General features: G+C 42.5%; 1 protein-coding gene across 3 annotated transcripts in view; it reads left to right on the top strand.

Annotated features, from left to right (window-relative positions):
* srl (sarcalumenin) overlaps positions 1 to 20142 on the top strand; it is a 119050-nt gene that overhangs the window by 23398 nt on the left and 75510 nt on the right. The window contains exon 1 of one of the 3 annotated variants that reach the window (XM_063059451.1): positions 8773 to 8911. The exons of the other annotated variants lie outside the window; for them this stretch is intronic. The gene's annotated coding sequence lies outside the window, so the exon portion shown is untranslated. Of the gene's footprint in view, positions 1 to 8772; positions 8912 to 20142 lie in introns of those variants that run through there. 3 annotated transcript variants of the gene reach the window in all.

Genomic DNA, 20142 nt, shown 5'->3' on the forward strand with positions numbered 1-20142 from the left:
AGTGTACCCAATTCCCTTGTGACCAACCGATGGAATCCACCAGAATCTATTGCATAGATTCCACTACAAACCAGTGGGCTTGACCAGTGGAAGAGAAATTATTGGAGAAAATCCTAAGGGATAGGATTAAAGTGCATTAGGAAAGGCAGGGGCTGATCAGGAACAGTCAGCATGGTCTTGTGCGGCAGGAATCATGCCTCACCAATTTGATAGAATTTTTGAGCAGGTAACTAAGAAGATTTATGAAGGCAAGTAGAAGTCATCACTGTAGATGTTAGACTATTTTCTAAACGGGGAGAAAATTTCAAAAATCAGAGGTGCAAAGAGACTTGGGAGTCCTCCTGTAGGATTCCCTAAAGGTTAACTTGCTGTTTGAGTTGGAGGTAAGGAAGGCAAATGCAATGTTAGCATTCATTTTGAGAGGATTAGAATTTAAATGCAAGAACGAAATGCTGAGGCTTTATAAGATATTGGTCAGACCGCACTTGGAATATTGTGAGCAGCTTTGAGCCCCTTATCTAAGAAAAAAATGCGTTGACTTTGGGGAGCTTCTGGAGGAGAGTCATAAGAATGATTTTGGGAATGAAAGGGTTAATGTATGAGAAGTGTTTGATGGCTCTGGGCCTGTACTCTCTGGAGTTCAGAAGCATGAGGGGGGATCTCATAGAAACCTATTGAATATTGAAAGACCTATACAGATGGGATGTAGAGAGGTTGTTTCCTATAGTGGGGTGGTCTGGGACCAGAGGCACTGACTCAGATTAGAGGGGCATACATTTAGAAGAGATGAGGAGGAATTTCTTTAGCCAAAGGGTAGTGAACCATGGAATTCATTGCTACAGACACCTGTGGAGGCCAAGCTATTGGGAATATTTAAAGTGGTGGCTGATAGATTCTTGTTTATTCAGGGCATCAAAGGTTATGAAGAGAATGGGGTTGAGAGGAATAATATATTAGCAATGATGGAATGGTAAAGCAAACTCAGTGGGCTGAATGGCTTAATTCTGCTCCTATGTCTTATGGTTAGTAAGACATTTGACAAGGTTCCACAAGGTAATCTAGTTTAGAAGGTTGAGATACATGGAATCCAAGGAGAGTTGGCTGATTAGATTGAAACAGGCTTGGTGATAGGTGGAAGCAGATTGTGGTGGTAGGATGCTTTTCTGGTTGAAAGTCTATGACTGGTGCTGTATCACATGGATTGGTGATATGGAATGCTGTTGTTTGTGACAAGCATCAATAATTGTAGAATGTTGTAGGAGTGATTAATAACTTTGCAGATGACATTAGCATTGGTGGTGTTGTGGATTATAGAGAAGTTTGTCCAAGGCTACTGCAAGATATAAATCAGTTGGAAAGTTGAGCAATCCAATGGCAGATAGAATTTATTCCTGAGAAACGTAAGATGATGCACTTCGGGAAATCAGACAGTGGGAGGATTAATTAATTAATGGCTCCGTCTGTCTAAGTAGACAATGGATGTGCCCCTTGGGTTGCAGACCTGCGCAATGAATATGGAGATCCTGGGCTGCCCAGACACCAGGCCTCGCGGATATGGTCCAAAGGAATGTGAAGCAGTACATTTGGCATCAGCTTGGCTGCAGGAGCTGCCGGGAGGTGACGTGATACGTCATCCAACGGCCTTAGGGGCTCCACTCCGGATTTGTGTAGGGTTACTACTTAGCCTGCTCTTCTCCCGAAGATACCCAGAAGGCAGTGGGATCCATAACCCTGGATAGGGGCCCATACCGGGTACAGTACTGTCAGCCGGAGCCAGCTGGAAGGATATATACAGCAAATAGTAGGGTGCTAAGCGATGTTGATGAACAGAAGGACTTTGGGGTTCAAGTCCATAGTTCACTGATAGTGGCAACAAAGGAAGATAGGGTGTTGAAGAAGGCAGATGGCATGCTAGCCTTCATAAATTAGAGCATAAAATATAAAAATTGCAAGGTTATGTGGCAAACTTATAAAATACTGGTGGGACCACTCTTGAAATATTGGACCATAAGACCAAAAGATATAGGAGCAGAATTAGGCCATTTGGCCCATTGAGTCTGCTCTGCCATTTCATCATGGCTGATCCAATTTTATTCTCAGCACCAATTTCTTGCCTTCTCCCTGTATCCCTTCAAACCATGACCAATCAAGAATCTATCAACCTCTGCCTTAAATATACATAAAAATTTGGCCTCCACAGCTGCATGTGGCAAAGAATTCCACAGATTCACCACTCTCTGGATAAAGAAATTTTTCCTCATCTCTGTTTAAAAAGGACATCCCTCTATTTTGAGGCCATATACTCTGGTCTTGGACTCTCCCACCATAGGAAACATCTTCTTCTTCTTCACATCCACTCTATCAAGGCCTTTCACCATTAGATAGATTTCAATGAGGTCACCCCTCATTTTCCTGAATTCTAGTGAATACAGGCCCTGAGCCATCAAACGCTCTTCATGTGACAAGCCATTCAATCCTGGATTAATTTTTGTGAGTCTCATTTGAACCCCCTCCAGCTTCAGCACATCCTTTCTAAGATAAGGGGGCCAAACCTGCTGACAATACCCCAAGTGAGGCCCCAGCAATGCTTTATAAAGTTTCAACATTGTGTACTGATCTGATTACCTTCTTCATAGGAAGGACATGGAAACACTGGAGAGTGTGCAGAGGATTATGGTCCCATTGTAGGCCAATGGGAGCAGGCAGTTTAAAAAGTTCAGCATGGACTAGATGGGCCAAAGGGCCATTTTCTGTACTGTACTTTCTATGTCTCTAGACTCTATGTCTCTCCCAATGTTTAGACTTACGGACAGAGATTAGACAGGCTGGCTTTGTCTTCCCTGGAGCAAAAGAGGCTGATGGGTTACCTGACAGAATATAAAATTAAAGAAAGGTATACGCAGTCAGCAACTGGGGTTAACAAATATAAGATGATATAGGTTTTAGTTGAGAGAAAAGAGTTTTAAAGGGGATTTGAGTGGGAAATTCTTTTTTTCTAGTGCATAGGGTGGTTGATATCTGGAAGTTGCTGCTTGGAAGATGGTGGAGTCAGATACAATTACGGTGTTTAAGAGACATTTAGAAATGCACTTAAATAGGCAAGGCAGAGAAGGATACATATCTTGTGCTGATAAATGGGATTAGTATAGATGGGCAGAAAGATTGACATCAACACAGCAGTCTGTAGGGCCTGGTTCTGTGTGGTATAACTCAATGGCTCTGACTCAAGTCGTCTATCATGCTGGGTCAATACCCAGAGGTTGGTGGTCAAAAGTTGAAGGCCCAATGTGTGAGAATGTGAGGCCAAGGGCTGGAGGTGGCCTGCCTTGAGGCTGGAGGCCTGTCTGTGACTGTGAGTGGGTGGGAGGGCAGGAAAGGGGGTTGCTTTGCTGTTGTTGTCGACGTTGCTGCTTGTGCTGTTCTGCTGAACATGGGGGTATCTATGTTGGTGCTGTAACATGTGGCAACACTTGTGGGTTGCCTCCAGCATATCCTCAGGATGTGCTGGTGGTTAACACAAACGACACATTTCACTGTGGGTTTTGATGTACCCTACATGCGATAAATAAATCTGAATCCAAATCTGAACTTTGAAAGATTATTTTTCAACAGCTGGTATTTCCTTTATATGCAAGAAGGCTCAGATATTTGTCAATAGAGGGAGCCAAACTCCAGTAATACACCAATATTTGTAGGGATTCCCTCAAAGTGTGTTAACATGTGCAGGGATTCCCCAAGGAGGGTGCCAATTTTTGTAGGGATTGCCAGGAGTATGTCAATGTTAAAAAGGGTCTCCAGATGTCGGTGCCAATAGTTTTATTTATTTAGAGATGCAGTACAGAACAGGACCTTCCGGCCCAGTGAGCTGCATTGCCCAGTAACCCACCGATTAAACACCAGCCTAATCACAGGACAATTTACAAGGACCAATTAACCTACTAACCGCTATGTCTTAGGATGGGAGGAAATCCACATGGTCATAGGGACTCCTCAGTTGCATGCCAATATTTTTTGTGGAATCCCCTATGAAGAATGTAAGATGATACAGATAAAAGTATAAGATGATGCAATTTGGAGTAATGAACTCCAACTGGACAGTCAGAACATTCAGTGGCGATAAGAAAGATTTAATATTATATAGTATCTTTCACAATGGTTATTTTCATAATCTGATATCTCGAGATTTCCAATCAATAAAGTACCTTTGAAGTGTAGTCCCTGTTGTTCTGAATTGATAAACAGTAAGCTCCCACATGGAGCAAATCTTGGCTAGGACACATACAAAGCTCACTGGCTCTCTGCCACATATCCACCTATAACAGCAAATAGAATCACGATTTCAAAGATTCAGAGTATAATGATCAGAATATGCATGCAGTATACAACCCTGAGATTTGTCTTCCCACAGACAGCCATGAAACAAAGAAACACCTTGGAACTCATTCAAAGAAAATATCAAACACTCAATGTGCAGAAAAAAGAGCAAATCGTGCAAACAGCAAAACGAGTGAAAAGTACAGATTATTAAACATCAAACTCCGGCACCATCAAGTGGGAGGGGGAGAGAGACTGGTCAAATGCAGGCAGACGGCGCTGAACACCTGCTCATCTTCTGCTCTCGTCCTCATTGATTTCAATTTTGCTTGACGCTTTAATCGTCAAGATCAGCGAGAAATGGAGTTGAACATGTCCCCATGCCCCAACTCGGCCTACAGGCTTCATAATCACTCAAAACCTCACCAAACTCACTCGTAGGCAGCAAAGTACCTAGTCACTCAATTGGTTTGAATACATACCGTAAAAATGTAAGTCACAGGTTCCAATTGCATGCAGCTTAATAGCAGAATCATATTTGTAAGAAGAAGAAGAAAAAGAAGTAGTTTTGTGAACTGTCTGAAAGACATCACTTTTGGTTGTGTTAAAAAAGGATCTTGAGTTTTCCTGGTATATATCCCAAATAAGGCTTCCAGCTGGATACAGTTATCAATTATAACCGACATATTGATGACAAACTCTGCCATCTTCTTCAGGAATTATGTCTAGGAATGTCTAGTCTGGTGGTATTTATACCCACATAGTCTGTCCCTCCTGAATGGTTAGTCCTCATTCAAGTAGGTTTCCACTCTCCCACCTTATTTACAATTGAATTCCAGTTCTTGCTTAGAGCAAGACCTTTATCTTTGTTAAAATTATTTTCCTCTAGTTTTATTTCAATGGCTTCCTTTACCACATGGTCCCAAAAGCCATTGGTACGGCACAGTAGTCTCGCTCTAAGAACTGGAATTCGATTGTAAACAAGGTGGGAGAGCAGAAACCTGATTGGATGAGGACTAATTGATCAGGAGGGGTGGACTATGGGAGTATAAATACCACTGGACTAGACATGTCCAGGCATCATCCCTGAAGAAGATGGTAGAGTTTGTCATCGATAACTGTACCCAGCTGGAAGCCTGAGAAGAGTTTATTAGGTCATTTTGTTCACTGGCACCATCGTAACATCTCTCCAGAGGGTAAAAGTACTGCAGTATGAAGTATAAAGTAAAGGAGCCCTTAGGAGTTAGTGACCATAATGTGATTGAATTCTTATTGCAATGTAAGAGGGAGAAGTATAAGTCACATGTATCAGTATCGCAATGGAATATAGGGAATTACAGAGGCATGAGGGAGGAGCTTGCCCAGGTGGATTGGAAGGGGATACTGGCGGGCTGCTGAACAGAGGTGGCTGAATTTACTGGGAATAGTTCACAAGGTGCAGGGTAGATATGTCCCATAGAAGAAGAAGTTCTCAAATGGCAGGGGTCGGCAACCATGGCTGACAAAGGAAGTTAAGGACTGCATAAAAGCCAAGGAAAGGACATATAATGTAGCAAAAGTGAGTAGGATGTTGGATGATTGGGAAGCTTTCAAAATCCAACAAAAGGCAACTAAAAAAGGGAAGGGAAAAGATGAAATATGAGGGCAAACTAACCAATAATATAAAGCAGGATACTAATAGTTTTTTTCAGTTACATAAAGAATAGCAAGGAGGTGAGAATTGATATTGGACTGGAAAATGATGCTGATGAGGTAGTAATGGGGAACAAAGAAAGGGCAGATGAACTTAATGAGTACTTTGCATCTGTCTTCACTATGGAAGACACTAGCTATATGCCAGAGGTCCATAAGTGTCAGGGAGCAGGAGTGAGTGCCATTGCTGTTACAAAAGAATAAGTGCTAGGCAAACTGAAAGCTCTTAAGGTGGATAAACCCGCTGGACCAGAGGGACTACGTCCCAGAGTCCTGAGAGAGGTTGCTGAAGAGATAACAGATGCATTGGTCATGATCTTTCAAAGATCACTTGATCTTGGCATGGTCCCAAAGGACTGGAAAATTGCAAATGTCACTCTACTCTTTAAGAAGGGAGGAAAACAAAAGAAAGGAAATTATAGCAACATACATCAAAGTTGCTGGTGAACGCAGCAGGCCAAGCAGCATCTGTAGGAAGAGGTGCAGTCGACGTTTCAGGCCGAGACCCTTCGTCAGGACTAACTGAAGGAAGAGTGAGTAAGGGATCTGAAAGTGGGAGGGGGAGGGGGAGATCCAAAATGATAGGAGAAGACAGGAGGGGGAGGGATAGAGCCGAGAGCTGGACAGGTGATATGCAAAAGGGAATACAGAGGATCATGGGACAGGAGGTCCAGGAAGAAAGACAAGGAGGGGGGGTGACCCAGAGGATGGGCAAGAGGTATATTCAGAGGGACAGAGGGAGAAAAAGGAGAGTGAGAGAAAGAATGTGTGCATAAAAATGAGTAACAGATGGGGTACGAGGGGGAGGTGGGGCCTTAGCGGAAGTTAGAGAAGTCGATGTTCATGCCATCAGGTTGGAGGCTACCCAGACGGAATATAAGGTGTTGTTCCTCCAACCTGAGTGTGGCTTCATCTTTACAGTAGAGGAGGCTGTGGATAGACATGTCAGAATGGGAATGGGATGTGGAATTAAAATGTGTGGCCACTGGGAGATCCTGCTTTCTCTGGCGGACAGAGCGTAGATGTTCAGCAAAGCGGTCTCCCAGTCTGCGTCGGGTCTCGCCAATATATAAAAGGCCACATCGGGAGCACCGGACGTAGTATATCACCCCAGTCGACTCACAGGTGAAGTGATGCCTCACCTGGAAGGACTGTTTGGGGCCCTGAATGGTGGTAAGGGAGGAAGTGTAAGGGCATGTGTAGCACTTGTTCCGCTTACACGGATAAGTGCCAGGAGGGAAATCAGTGGGGAGGGATGGGGGGGGACGAATGGACAAGGGAGTTGTGTAGGGAGCGATCCCTGCGGAATGCGGGGGGGGGGAGGGAAAGATGTGCTTAGTGGTGGGATCCCGTTGGAGGTGGCGGAAGTTACGGAGAATAATATGTTGGACCCAGAGGCTGGTGGGGTGGTAGGTGAGGACCAGGGGAACCCTATTCCTAGTGGGGTGGTGGGAGGATGGAGTGAGAGCAGATGTACGTGAAATGCGTTTAAGAGCAGAGTTGATAGTGGAGGAAGGGAAGCCCCTTTCGTTAAAAAAGGAAGACATCTCCCTCATCCTGAGAGCAGATGCGGCGGAGACGGAGGAATTGCGAGAAGGGGATGGCGTTTTTGCAAGAGACAGGGTGAGAAGAGGAATAGTCCAGATAGCTGTGAGAGACAGTAGGCTTATAGTAGACATCAGTGGATAAGCTGTCTCCAGAGACAGAGACAGAAAGATGTAGAAAGGGGAGGGAGGTGTCGGAAATGGACCAGGTAAACTTGAGGGCAGGGTGAAAGTTGGAGGCAAAGTTAATAAAGTCAACGAGTTCTGCATGCGTGCAGGAAGCAGCGCCAATGCAGTCGTCGATGTAGCGAAGGAAAAGTGGGAGACAGATACCAGAATAGGCACGGAACATAGATTGTTCCACAAACCCAACAAAAAGGCAGGCATAGCTAGGACCCATACGGGTGCCCATAGCTACACCTTTAGTTTGGAGGAAGTGGGAGGAGCCAAAGGAGAAATTATTAAGAGTAAGGACTAATTCCGCTAGACGGAGCAGAGTGGTGGTAGAGGGGAACTGATTAGGTCTGGAATCCAAAAAGAAGCGTAGAGCTTTGAGACCTTCCTGATGGGGGATGGAAGTATATAAGGACTGGACATCCATGGTGAAAATAAAGCGGTGGGGGCCAGGGAGCTTAAAATCATCGAAAAGTTTAAGAGCGTGAGAAGTGTCACGAACATAGGTCGGAAGGGATTGAACAAGGGGTAATAAAACCGTGTTGAGGTATGCAGAAACAAGTTCGGTGGGGCAGGAGCAAGCTGAGACAATAGGTCGGCCAGGACAGGCAGGTTTGTGGATCTTGGGTAGGAGGTAGAAACGGGAAGTGCGGGGTGTGGGAACTATAAGGGTGGTAGCAGTGGATGGGAGATCCCCTGAGCGGATAAAGTCGGTGATGGTGTGGGAGACAATGGCCTGGTGCTCCTTAGTGGGGTCACGATCGAGGGGTAAATAAGAGGAGGTATTCGCGAGTTGTCGCTGTGCCTCGGCAAGGTAGAGGTCAGTACGCCAGACTACAACAGCACCCCCCTTATCGGCGGGTTTAATAATAAGTTTAGGATTAGTGCGGAGGGAGTGGAGAGCAGAGCGTTCCGAAGGAGTGAGGTTGGAATGGGGACAAGGTGCGATGAAGTCGAGACGGTTGATGTCCCGTCGGCAGTTGGCAATAAAGAGATCCAGAGCAGGCAGAAGACCAGAGCGGGGTGTCCATGAAGAAGAGGAGGGTTGAAGACGGGAGAAGGGGTCATCGGTGGGGGTGGAAGAGTCCTTGCCGAAGAAGTAGGCTCGGAGACGGAGACGGCGGAAGAAAAGTTCCGCATCGTGGCGAACACGGAACTCGCTGAGGTGTGGGCGAAGAGGGACAAAGGTGAGGCCCTTACTGAGAACAGAGCGTTCTGCCTCCGACAGTTGAAGGTCGGAGGGGATGGTAAAGACCCGGCACGGATGAGAGCTGGGATCAGAGGGGGGAGGGGGGAGGCTGGGGGTGTCAGTGGCGAGGGGAGGGTTGGGGTGAAAGGAAATTATAGGCCAGTTAGCCTAATCTCAGTGGTTGGAAAGTGTTAGAGTCCATCATTAAGGAAGGGATTTTGGGGTACTTGGAGTCAAAGTCAGCATGGTTCCTAACAAAATCTGTGAGAGTTCTTCGAGGAAGTAACAAGCAGGGTGGACAAAGTATAGGCAGTGGATGTCATTTACTTAGGTTTTCAGAAGGCATTTGATAAGGTGCCTCACATGAGGCTGCTTAACAAGATAAAATTCTATAGTGTTATAGGAAAGGGACTGGCATGGATAGCAGAATGGCTGACAGGTAGGAGGCAGCAATTGGGAATAAAGGTTGGCTTCCAGTGACTAGTGGTGCTCCTCAGGGGTCAGTATTGGGACTATTTTTCACAATATTTGTCAATGATTTTGATAGTGGAATTGACAGCTTTGTGGCAGTTTGTGGATGTTATGAAGATGGGTGGAGAATGAGGTGGTGCTGAGGAAGCAATGTGATTGAAGCAGGACTGAGGCAAATTGGAAGAATGGGCAAAGAAGTGGCATATGAAAGATAGTGTTGGGGATTGTATGACAATGTGTTTTGGTATAAGGAACAATATTGCAGATTATTATTAAATGGGGAGAAAATTCAAACATCAGAGGTGCAAAGGAGCTTAGGAGTCCTCATGCAAGACGCCCAGAAGGTTAATTTACAGATTCAGTGCGTGGTAAAGAAGGCAAATGCAATGTTGGCATTTATTTCAAGGGGAATAGGATATAAAAGCAACGAGATAATGCTGAGCCTTTATCAGACACTAGCCAGGCCGCACTTGGAGTAGTGTTGACAGTTTTGGTTCCCATATCTCAGAAAGGATGTATTGTCATTGGAGAGAGTCCAGAGGTGGTTCATGAGGATGATTCCAGGAATGAAGGGGTTAACAGATGAGGAGTGTTTGGCAGCTCTGGGGCTGTACTCACTGTAATTTAGAAGAATGTGTGGGGATCTCATTGAAACCTTCTGAATATTGATGTGGAGAGGATGTTTCCTCTAGTGGGTGTACCCAGAACTAGAGGGCACAGCCTCAAAATTGAGGGGTGATCATTTAGAGCAGGAGGATTTTTTTTAGCTAAAGAATGCTAAATCTGTGGAATGCTCAGCCACAGACTGGGGTGGAGGCCAAGTCCATGGGTATATTCAAAGCGGAAGTTGATAGTTTCCTGTTTGGTTGGGTCATCAAGGGATATGGTGAGAGGGCAGGTGTATAGGATTGAATAGGATCAGGGATCAGCCATGATCAAATGGCGGAACAGACTCAGTGGGCTGAATAACCTAATTCTGTTCCTACATCTTATGGTCTTATGGAAATCCTAGTAAATCTTTGACACACCACAGGCAGCGTAGCAGTTAACCTGGAGTTATTACAGCTCGAGACATCACAGCATGGAGTTCACTTCCGGCATCCTTGGTAAGAAAGTTTGTACGTTCTTCCCATGTGCTCATGGGTTTTCTTTGGGTTCTCTGGTTTCCTCCCACAGTCCAAAGATGTACCAGTTAGTAGATTAATTGGTCATTGTAAATTGTCCTGTGATTAGGCTAAGGGTTAAATAAGTGGGTTGTGGGGTGGGGCTGCTCATTGGACCGGAAGGGCCTGTTCCACGCTGTATCGCGAAATAAATAAATAAATAATGACCTCTCTCGGTCCTTCGTATCCTTCGTAAAGTGAGATGAGCTAAATGGAAACAAGTGTCCTCTCAATTATTCAATAAAACCCACCTGTCTTTACACTACATGCCTGTGGAGCTTTACTAACTGCCCTCTTAACATGTCCTATCTTAGTCAAAGGTTTCTACATACACTCAGTAGTCACATCATTAGGTACCTTCTGCACCTAATAAAGAGGTCGCTAAGTGTATGTTCATGCTCCTGCTGTAGCCCATCCACTTCAAGATTTGACATGTTGTGCATTCAGAAATGCTCTTCTGCACATCATTGTTGTAATGCAATGTTATTTGAGTTACAGTCACCTTCCTGTCAGCTTGAATCAATCTGACCATTTGCCTCTGACCACTCTCATTAACAAGGCATTTTTGCCCACAGAACTACAGCTCACTGGTTGTTTTTTTTGTTTTTCACCCATTTCTCTGCAAACTCTAGAAACTGTTGTGCGTAAAAATTCAGGAGATCAGCAGTTTCTGAGATACTCAAATCACCCAGTCTGGCACCAACAATCATTCCTCTGTCAAAGTCACGTAGATCACATTTCTTCCCCATTCCGAGGTTTGATCTGGACAACAACTTGACCATATTTAATGCTTTTATGTGTTGAGTTGCTGCCACCTGATTGGCTGATTAGATATTTGCATTAAGAAGCAGGAGTACAGGTGTACAAAATAAAGTGGACACAGAATGTACATGTATACAGATTCCTCCATTCCTGTATACCCTTCAGAAACATGTCATTTCACTTATGTTGTCTCTTCTTGCACTTACAACCAAATAGGTCACTTTAAACCTAATTATATCCTCTAACAGTTTATTATTATTGTTATCATTATTTATAACTGCTGCAATATTAGTATCAAATAATGTGATCACTGGTATTATTGAGGGATTATATTCTGGCCACGATAACAAGAAGCCCTCTGCTCTTTTTCAAAATTGCAATTAAGAATTCAGTGAGGTGGCGAAATTAGTTTTAAAAAATAAAGGCTTAAAGATGGCTGAATCACCTGATGAAGGGCCTTGGCCTGAAATGTCGACTATTTATTTCCCTCCATAGGATTTGCCAAGTTCTTACAGCATTTTGAGTGTGTTGTTAAATCATCATGACCCGATGAGATGTATGGGAGAAAAGGATTACTAGGGTACAGATAGAACTTTTTAAAACCCTGTTGGCCGCTGGCAAGGTGTCAGATGACTGGAAGTCAGCAAATGTTCTGCCTTATTCAAAAGGAGCAGCAAGAATAAGCTAGGTAATTACAGGATAGTGAGTCTCAAGTCAGTGGTAGGAAAGTCGGGAAAAAAATCTGAATTAATTTACACTTGGTTAAGACAGGGATTAAATCAAAGATTGTTTTTCATCCATCATCAAGGGTTTCCACCATTTGGGCCTTGCTCCCTTCTCACTGTTACCGTTGGGCAGGAGGTGCAGAAGCCTTAGGTTCCACACCACCAGGTTCAGGAACATTTATTACCTTTTAAACATCAGACTCCTGAACCAGTGTGGAAAACTTCATTCACCTCAACTCTGAACTGATTTTACAACCCTACAGACTCACTGTCAAAGACTCCAAAACTGATGTTCTCAGTATTTTTTTTTATTTACACAGTTTGTCTTTGTTTGCACATTTGTTGTTTGTCAGTTTTTGTTCATATATGGATTTTCATAAAATTCCATTGTATTTTCCTATAAACACCAGCAAAAAATAAATCTCAAGATAATACATAGTAAAATATACGTAAATTAAGTTTGAACTCTGAAGGTAGTCAAAATGGCTTTGTTGGGGGAGATTCTGTCTGATCAATTTCATTCAACTTTTCAAAGAGGTAGCATATCAATAAGGGCAGTGTGATTTTTGTGGTCTGCGTGGATTTCATTAAGGCCTTTGACAAGGTCTCACAGGGAAACTGATTCGAATCCAGGGGATCCAAGGCAATTGGGTACAAAATTGGCTTGGTATTAGGAGGCAGGGAATGATGGTGAAAGTTTAATTTTTGTAACTGGAGCCTGTGACCAGGTGTGTACCACAGGGATCAGTGCTGGGACTCTTGGTGTTATATTTAATAATTTGTATGTAGCTGTAGGAGGTAAGTTTGCAGATGACATGAAAATTAGCAGTTTTGTTGACAGTGAGGACAGTCTTGGGCTGCAGAATGATATTCATCAGTTGTTAAAATATTGAGAATAATTGCAGATGACATGTGCTTTGAGAGGATAAAAAGGGCTGGACATAGTGAATGGTAGACTCCTTGCTGATATTAAACTATAAAGGGTCTTTGGTGTCCAATTTCAGAGATCCCAGAAGCTGGCAGCTCAGCTAAGAAAGAAAACATATGGGTTACTTCCTTTATTAGCTAGGGTATAGAAAATGAAAGCAGAGAGTATGGCACAATTTTATAAAACCTTAGTTCTATAAAATACCAAAAAGACCATAAGACCATAAGACCCCATTTGGCCCATCATCTGCCTCACCATTTGATCATAGCTCATTCATTATCCCTCTCAAACCCACTCTCCTGCCTTCTCCCCATAACCCTCAACAACCTTACTAACGAAGAACCTACCAACCTCCACTTTAAATATATCCAATGACTTGGCCTTCACAGCTATCTGTGACGATGAATTCCACAGACTCACCACCCTCTGGCTAAAGAAATTCCTGCTCATCTCTGTTCTAAAGGGATGTCCCTCTGTTCTGAGGTTGTGCCCTCTGGCCCTCACCCCTCCCACTATAGGAAACATCCTCTCCACATCTCTATCCAGGCCTTTCAATTTTTGATAGGTCTCAATGAAATTGCCCTCATTCTTCTAAACTCCAGCAAGTACAGGCCCAGAGATATCAAAACCTCCTCATAGGGTATTCCTTTCATTCCCTGAATCATTCCTGTAAGTAATGAAAAAAAGATGAGAAAATATTTTATATATTATTAGACGGGCCTGTTTAATGTTTTATTTGAGAGATGAATATGCAACGGTCCACTATTCTCTCATTGCTACTGCACAGCGTTGGTCTGGATGTTATAGTCAAGTTTCTGGAATATAACTTGAATCTATGAATGTCTGACACAAAGGCGTGAGTATTAGCCACTGAGTCAAGGCAAATGGATATGATGACTCATAGACAAAAGCATCAGACAATCGTGGTGCACAGCACAAGAATCTGAAGGTTACAGGGGCACATGCTGACTTTGGATTTATTGAATACCCCCGATGAACAATGTGACTGCATGCCCTGGGAGTACTGCCAGTACCATTCATGGAATGCAAGCAGTCAAGGCTAAGCCATTTGCAACATAAAATTAGAATGAGATCTCCCTGTTCCACTGATGTAACTTGAGTGCAAGACTTGTTAATTTTTCAATGCTTTTTTATCACCATCTCCAAACTGGGGCTACTGTTGACAGTGCAATGCAGGCCACCTACAGTGTACATATTATAATTTACCTGCTAAATAGCTGTTTTAAGCTTAAAATGTAACATTCAAGCTATTAATTCTAATAAAAGTACCCACACTTTTGCAACTGTAAGTATGTTCCTATGCATCTGATTTTCCTGATGCTGAATCCCTTCTCTTGGCAATGTGCTTGTTTTATTTCATGTGAGAGTTAACAATCTTGTCCCTAGACTCTCCCACTAATGGAAACATCCTCTCCACATCCAATCTATTGAGGCCTTTCAATATTCAGTAGGTTTCGATGCAATCCAGCTGTCCCCCGCCCCCCCCCGTTGCCCAGAACCAACAAACACTCTTCATATGTTAATCCTTTCATTTCTGGGATCAACCTTGCTATTCTGTGCAATCATCATCATGATCACCATCATCACCATCAGGTGCCGTGCCCAGATTGAGCTTTGACTGCCATGGCCCACACACTCCTGTTTCAGGTCAAGTGGATCAATTCATTGGTATTCATTTCCAATTCTCCATTATCATTTGTCTTTGTCTTCCTCTTGCTTTCTTCCCTTCAATCTTTCCCATAATTACGGTGCATTCTAACTCCTCTTTCCTAATCACATGTCCAATGAAGTTACGTTGCCTTTTCATGATCTCATACATTATTTCTCTTTTTGTGTTTGCTCTGTTCATGACATCCTCGTTAGATATTCGTTTCGTCAATGATATTCTTTGCATCCTCCTCAAAAACCACATCTCTGCTGCTACAATTCATTTCCTCATGTTACTAGATATTGTCCAGCATTCTGAGCCATATAACATAACTGGATAAACGTTAACATTTCAGTACTCTGAGGCGGGTTGTCACGCCTAGATTAGTATTGGTCAGTATACTCTTCATTCTCGTAAAGGTGTCTTTTGCCATCCCTATTCTTCTTTTGATGTCCATGTCGCATCTGCCATCTGATGTCACCCACCTTCCTAAGTGGCAAAAGTTCTGTACTTGTTTTATGTCTTCCCTGGTTATTCTCAGCCTGCAGATAGGATTCTCCTTCTTTTTGGATATCACCATACATTCTGTCTTTTTGCAATTGATAGATAACCCATTTTTGCACTTTCTTCAACAGTTATATCAATTAAGTTTTGTAGTTCTTCCTCCGTACTTGCAATTAACACAGTGTCATCTGCATATCTGAAATTATTGATGTTTTCACCGCCAACTTTGATTCCCAAGATGTCTCTTATTTTTTGTAATATTGTTTCACTGAACACATTAAATAAATCAGGGGAGAAAACACACCCTTGTCTAATGCCTCTCTTGATTTTTGTAAAATGACTCACTTCTCCATCTATTCTTACAGCAGCAGTTTGTTCCCAGTACAGATTTCTGATTAGGTGGAGGTCTTTCGAAGCTAGATCTAGAATTTTCTGTAATATTTCAAATAACTTATTGTGCTTCACTTTATCAAATGCTTTTGTGTAGTCGATAAAACAAACTAACAAATCTTTTTGCACTTGAATAGCTCGTTCCGATAGTATCCTTAACATCAATATTACGTTTCTTGTACCTTTGTTTTTCACAAAACCACATTGTTCTTTACCTATTTCAACTTGTATCTTACTTTTAGTTCTTGTCATCAAAATCCTTATAAGTATCTTGGTGATATGACTCATTAAACTCACGGTCCTATGTAATTCACATTCTATTGCTCCAGGTTTCTTAGGAAGAGAGATAAATACTTACCTTTTTCATCTCTTCTGGCATTATTCCAGTCTCATAACTGAATCTGTGCAATACACACCCTTAATGATCATAGTCACATTACTAGGTGTTCAGAATTGATTAAGAAAAGGTGAAATAACAATTACGAATTGGGCAGCACAGTAGCATGGTGCTTAGCGTACTGCTAGAAATCCGGGTTCAATTACCACCGCTAATCCGTAAAGAGTTGTAAGTCCTCCTTGTGACCATGTGGGTTACTCTGGGTGCTCCTGTTTCCTTTCAGATTCAAAGAACTATGGGTTGTTACGTTAATTGGCCAAATGGGTTTAACTGGCAGACTTGGGCTCACTGGACTGGAAGGACCTGTTATTGTTTTATATTTCTAAATAAATGATGATCAACAATATCTTAACAGACAAGACGACTCCTCTTACTGAAGCTAGTTTTGCCTTGTTGAAGGAGAAGGTGGCTACTCAGTTCTTTAAGCCTGTTTTCCCATCTGCCAGATTGTGCCTGAACTGTGATGCAATTCTGCTTGCCAAAATTCCTCGATGAACTCATTTAACATTTTATTGATCTTTGTTTCACAAGTATTTCACATTTGATATCTACCTCAACGGTGTTTTACAGGAAACTCTTTGATTGCAATTATCTTTGATAGGCTGGTTCTAATTTTAAGACTGGATTCCCCAACAGAGGAAACAGCTAGATTATATCTACCCTGTGGAATCCTCAAAATTTTAAACACTTTTTAAAATACTCCTTAAGCAACTAAATCAAGGGTGTATGAGTCAAAATGCAATAAACTAGGTTTCAGAAAAATCCTCAATATGCAGTAATGGACAATGTGGGTCTAGCTTTATTTATTTATCAGTCATATGTACATCAAAACATATGGTGAAATGCGTCATTTGTATCAATGACCAACACAATCTGAGGATGTGCTGGGACAGCCTGCAAGTGTCACAACATAGCATGTCCACAACTTACAATCCTTAACCTGTAAGTCTTTGAAATATGAGTGGAAACTGGAGGAAACTCATACAGTCATAGGGAGAACGTACAAAATCCTTACAGATAGTGGCAGGAAATGAATCTCGATCGCTGGTGCCGTAAAGAGTTACGCTAATGGTTGCACTACCATGCCACCAGTCACAAAGTTTACATGTGTCTGAATATGTGGGATTCCCCTGGATGCTCCAGTTTCCTCCCACATTTCAAAGATGAATGGGTTAGGGTTAGTAAGTCGTGGGCATGCTATGTTGGTGACACTTGCAGGCTGCCCCCAATACACCCTTGACTGTAATGGTTGGTAACACAAACATTTCACTGGATGTTTTGATGTACATATGATAACCAAATAAACACACAAAAGCTAAATTGTCCATTACTATGCACTGAGTTTTTTATTCTGAAGCATGGTTTATTGCATAATTTTGACCCAAATGCCCTTGAATTAGATGCATGAGGAGTATAACACTATTTAACGTGTTGAGGATTCTATGAGGTAGATACAATCAAACTGTTTAAAGTTATGCTATTGTCAGATTGAAGTTGAAGTTTAGATAGTACTGTACAGCCTAGCATAGCACAGTTAGGGACATCCCAGTTGTGCAAAATAGCTTGAGTCAAAATCACACATCACTTGATCCTTTCAGATAGCCAGAGTTGATAGAAATTTGAAGATGCTAAAAGAAGAAAAGATTATGGCTTTAATTTCATCTGAATTGGAAAATTCTTGGGAGACCTTAAATGTCATTAGGTGGATAGAGCTTCCAATTAGTGAAGGAAGGTAGGCAGAAATTAGTTCCTTGGTGAGAGTGGGGGGGGGGGTGGCAGGAGAGGGGAGGTGCTGGATGTTGCAACAAGGCATGCTCTATTTATTTTGTCCTTATAATCATACTGAGTGGACTTTCTGTCATTAGCCTTACATAATACTTTTCTCATAACTCAGTTGTGGGTTTTTGGGAATGGCAGAAGATAGGTTATTTCAGGAGCTTGCAGGCTGTTTGTTGTTGTGCTGATTGTGTTGTTCTGTGGAATATTATGGGAATGTTATGTTGGTGCCTGAATGTGTGGTGACACTTGCGGGCTGCCCCCAGTACAAATTATGTTAATGCAAATAATGTAGCTGGATCACTAGGTATGGCTGTGGAGCAGAGATTAGAGTGCAGTATGAGCCTCAGAGTAATCTGGTATTGGCTACCATTAAGTTTGGGCAATTGGGAAAATTAGTGAGTGCAAGTTGCACTTTGGCCTGTCAAAACCTGCTGGTCTACCAGTGCAAGGAAGTGTCCACAAACAACTTTACAAACTAGCACATTTCAAACTGCAACATAACATGCTGAAGGATGTAATAAAGCTGCTGCAAAAGTTTGAGGAAGAAAACCACAGTCTGAGCACTCTCCTCATTGCACATTGTGAAACTGGAACTTGTGCAGAATATTAAAACAAATGACCTAGAACAGTACAGTACTGACACTTCAGCCCACTATATTGTGCTGTCCTTTTAACTTACTGCAAGATCAACTGTTCATGAAAAGCATGTAAAAGAGAAATTGATGCCAAACTGATATAATGGAACTCTTGGAAATCTGCAGATGCTGTAAATTCCTACAGATGCTGCTTGGCCTGCTGTGTACCATCAGCATTTTGTGTGTGTTAGTGGAACTTTTGTAAGCAAATATAATTATACCCTTTGAATTAAAATGACAATATATAAATATATAATGTTATGCATTCAGTAGCCACTTTATTAGATACACTTGTACAACGGCTCAATAATGCAAGTATCTGATCAGCCAATTGTGGCAGCAACTCAATACATAAAAGCATGCAGACATGGTCAAGAGGTTCTGTTGTTGTTCAGACCAAACATCAGAATGTGGAAGAAATGTCACCTAAGTAACTTTGATTGTGGAAAGATTGTTGGTGCCAGATGGGGTGGTTTGAATATCTCAGAAAGTGTTGATCTCCTGGGATTTTCATGCACAACAGAGAGTGGTGCAGAAACAGAAATGATCCAGTGTACACAGTTCTGTGGACAAAAAAACCTCGTTAATGCGAGAGGTCAGAGGAGAATAGCTAGATTGGTTCAAGCTGACAGGAAAATGACAGTAATTCAAATAACTGCATGTTACAAAAGTGGGGTGTAGAATACCACATCGGGTTCCACTCTTGTACTTAACAAAGTGGCCATTGAATATACATTTGCAGTTTTAATAAGTGAAGCAATTTTGCGAGAAAAATAGGGATAAAAATTCTAAGCTTTGTATCCAATGATACTGCACTAAGATTGTAACCAAGAATCTGAGTGTATGGTTAAGTCTCATTCTTCTCAAGCAGTCTCTCAAGGTCAAGGGTGACTTGCTTCCAATTCCGTAACGCCGACAAAATGCTGGACAAACTTAGCAGGCCAGGCAGCATCTATGGAGGGGAACCAACTGTCGATATTCCCCTCCACAGATGCTGACTGACAGCAAAACTGAGTTCTTCCAGTATTTTGTAAATGTTGCTCAGTTTCCAGCATCTGCAGAATCTCTTGAGTTTATAACTAGCTTCCACTCCAGTTCTATGGGTTTTTGGTTGTTGAGGAGTCCTATGTAGAATCTGCAGATTCCACCACAGAACTACCTCCATTATTTACAGGTAACCTTGACATGCGCGGTGCCTTCCTGAATATTTCATATCCATTTCAAGCAGAAAAAGTCCATGAGTAGGTGAGAATATCATAGTTTTTCTAGATTTTGAGACTATCCTTTGTCCTCCTGAATACTCTTGCTGCAATGGAGTTCAGAGTAGAGTGCTTGCTTCAAAAGTATAGTGCCAGACATAGAGGCAATGAGGCCCATCCATGGCAGTTTGTCAGACCCTTTATGCAGGCCTGAGAAATTCACTAACAATGGTTTTTAAACGCAAACACGAGGAAATCTGCAGATGCTGGAACTTCAAGCAACACACATAAAAGTTGCTGGTGAATGCAGCAGGCCAGGCAGCATCTCTAGGAAGAGGTACAGTTGACGTTTCGGGCTGAGACCCTTCGTCAGGACTAACTGAAAGAAGAGCTAGTAAGAGATTTGAAAGTGTGAGGGGGAGGGGGAGATCTGAAATGATAGGAGAAGACAGGAGGGGGAGGGATGGAGCCAAGAGCTGGACAGGTGATTGGTAAAAGGGATATGAGAGGATCATGGGACAGGAGGCCTAGGGAGAAAGAAAGGGGGAGGGGGAAGCCCAGAGGATGGGCAAGGAGTATAGTGAGAGGGACAGAGGGAGAAAAAGGA

Source organism: Mobula hypostoma, chromosome 9 (genome assembly GCF_963921235.1).
Source record: "Mobula hypostoma chromosome 9, sMobHyp1.1, whole genome shotgun sequence".
In the NCBI taxonomy this organism is placed as follows: Eukaryota; Metazoa; Chordata; class Chondrichthyes; order Myliobatiformes; family Myliobatidae; genus Mobula; species Mobula hypostoma.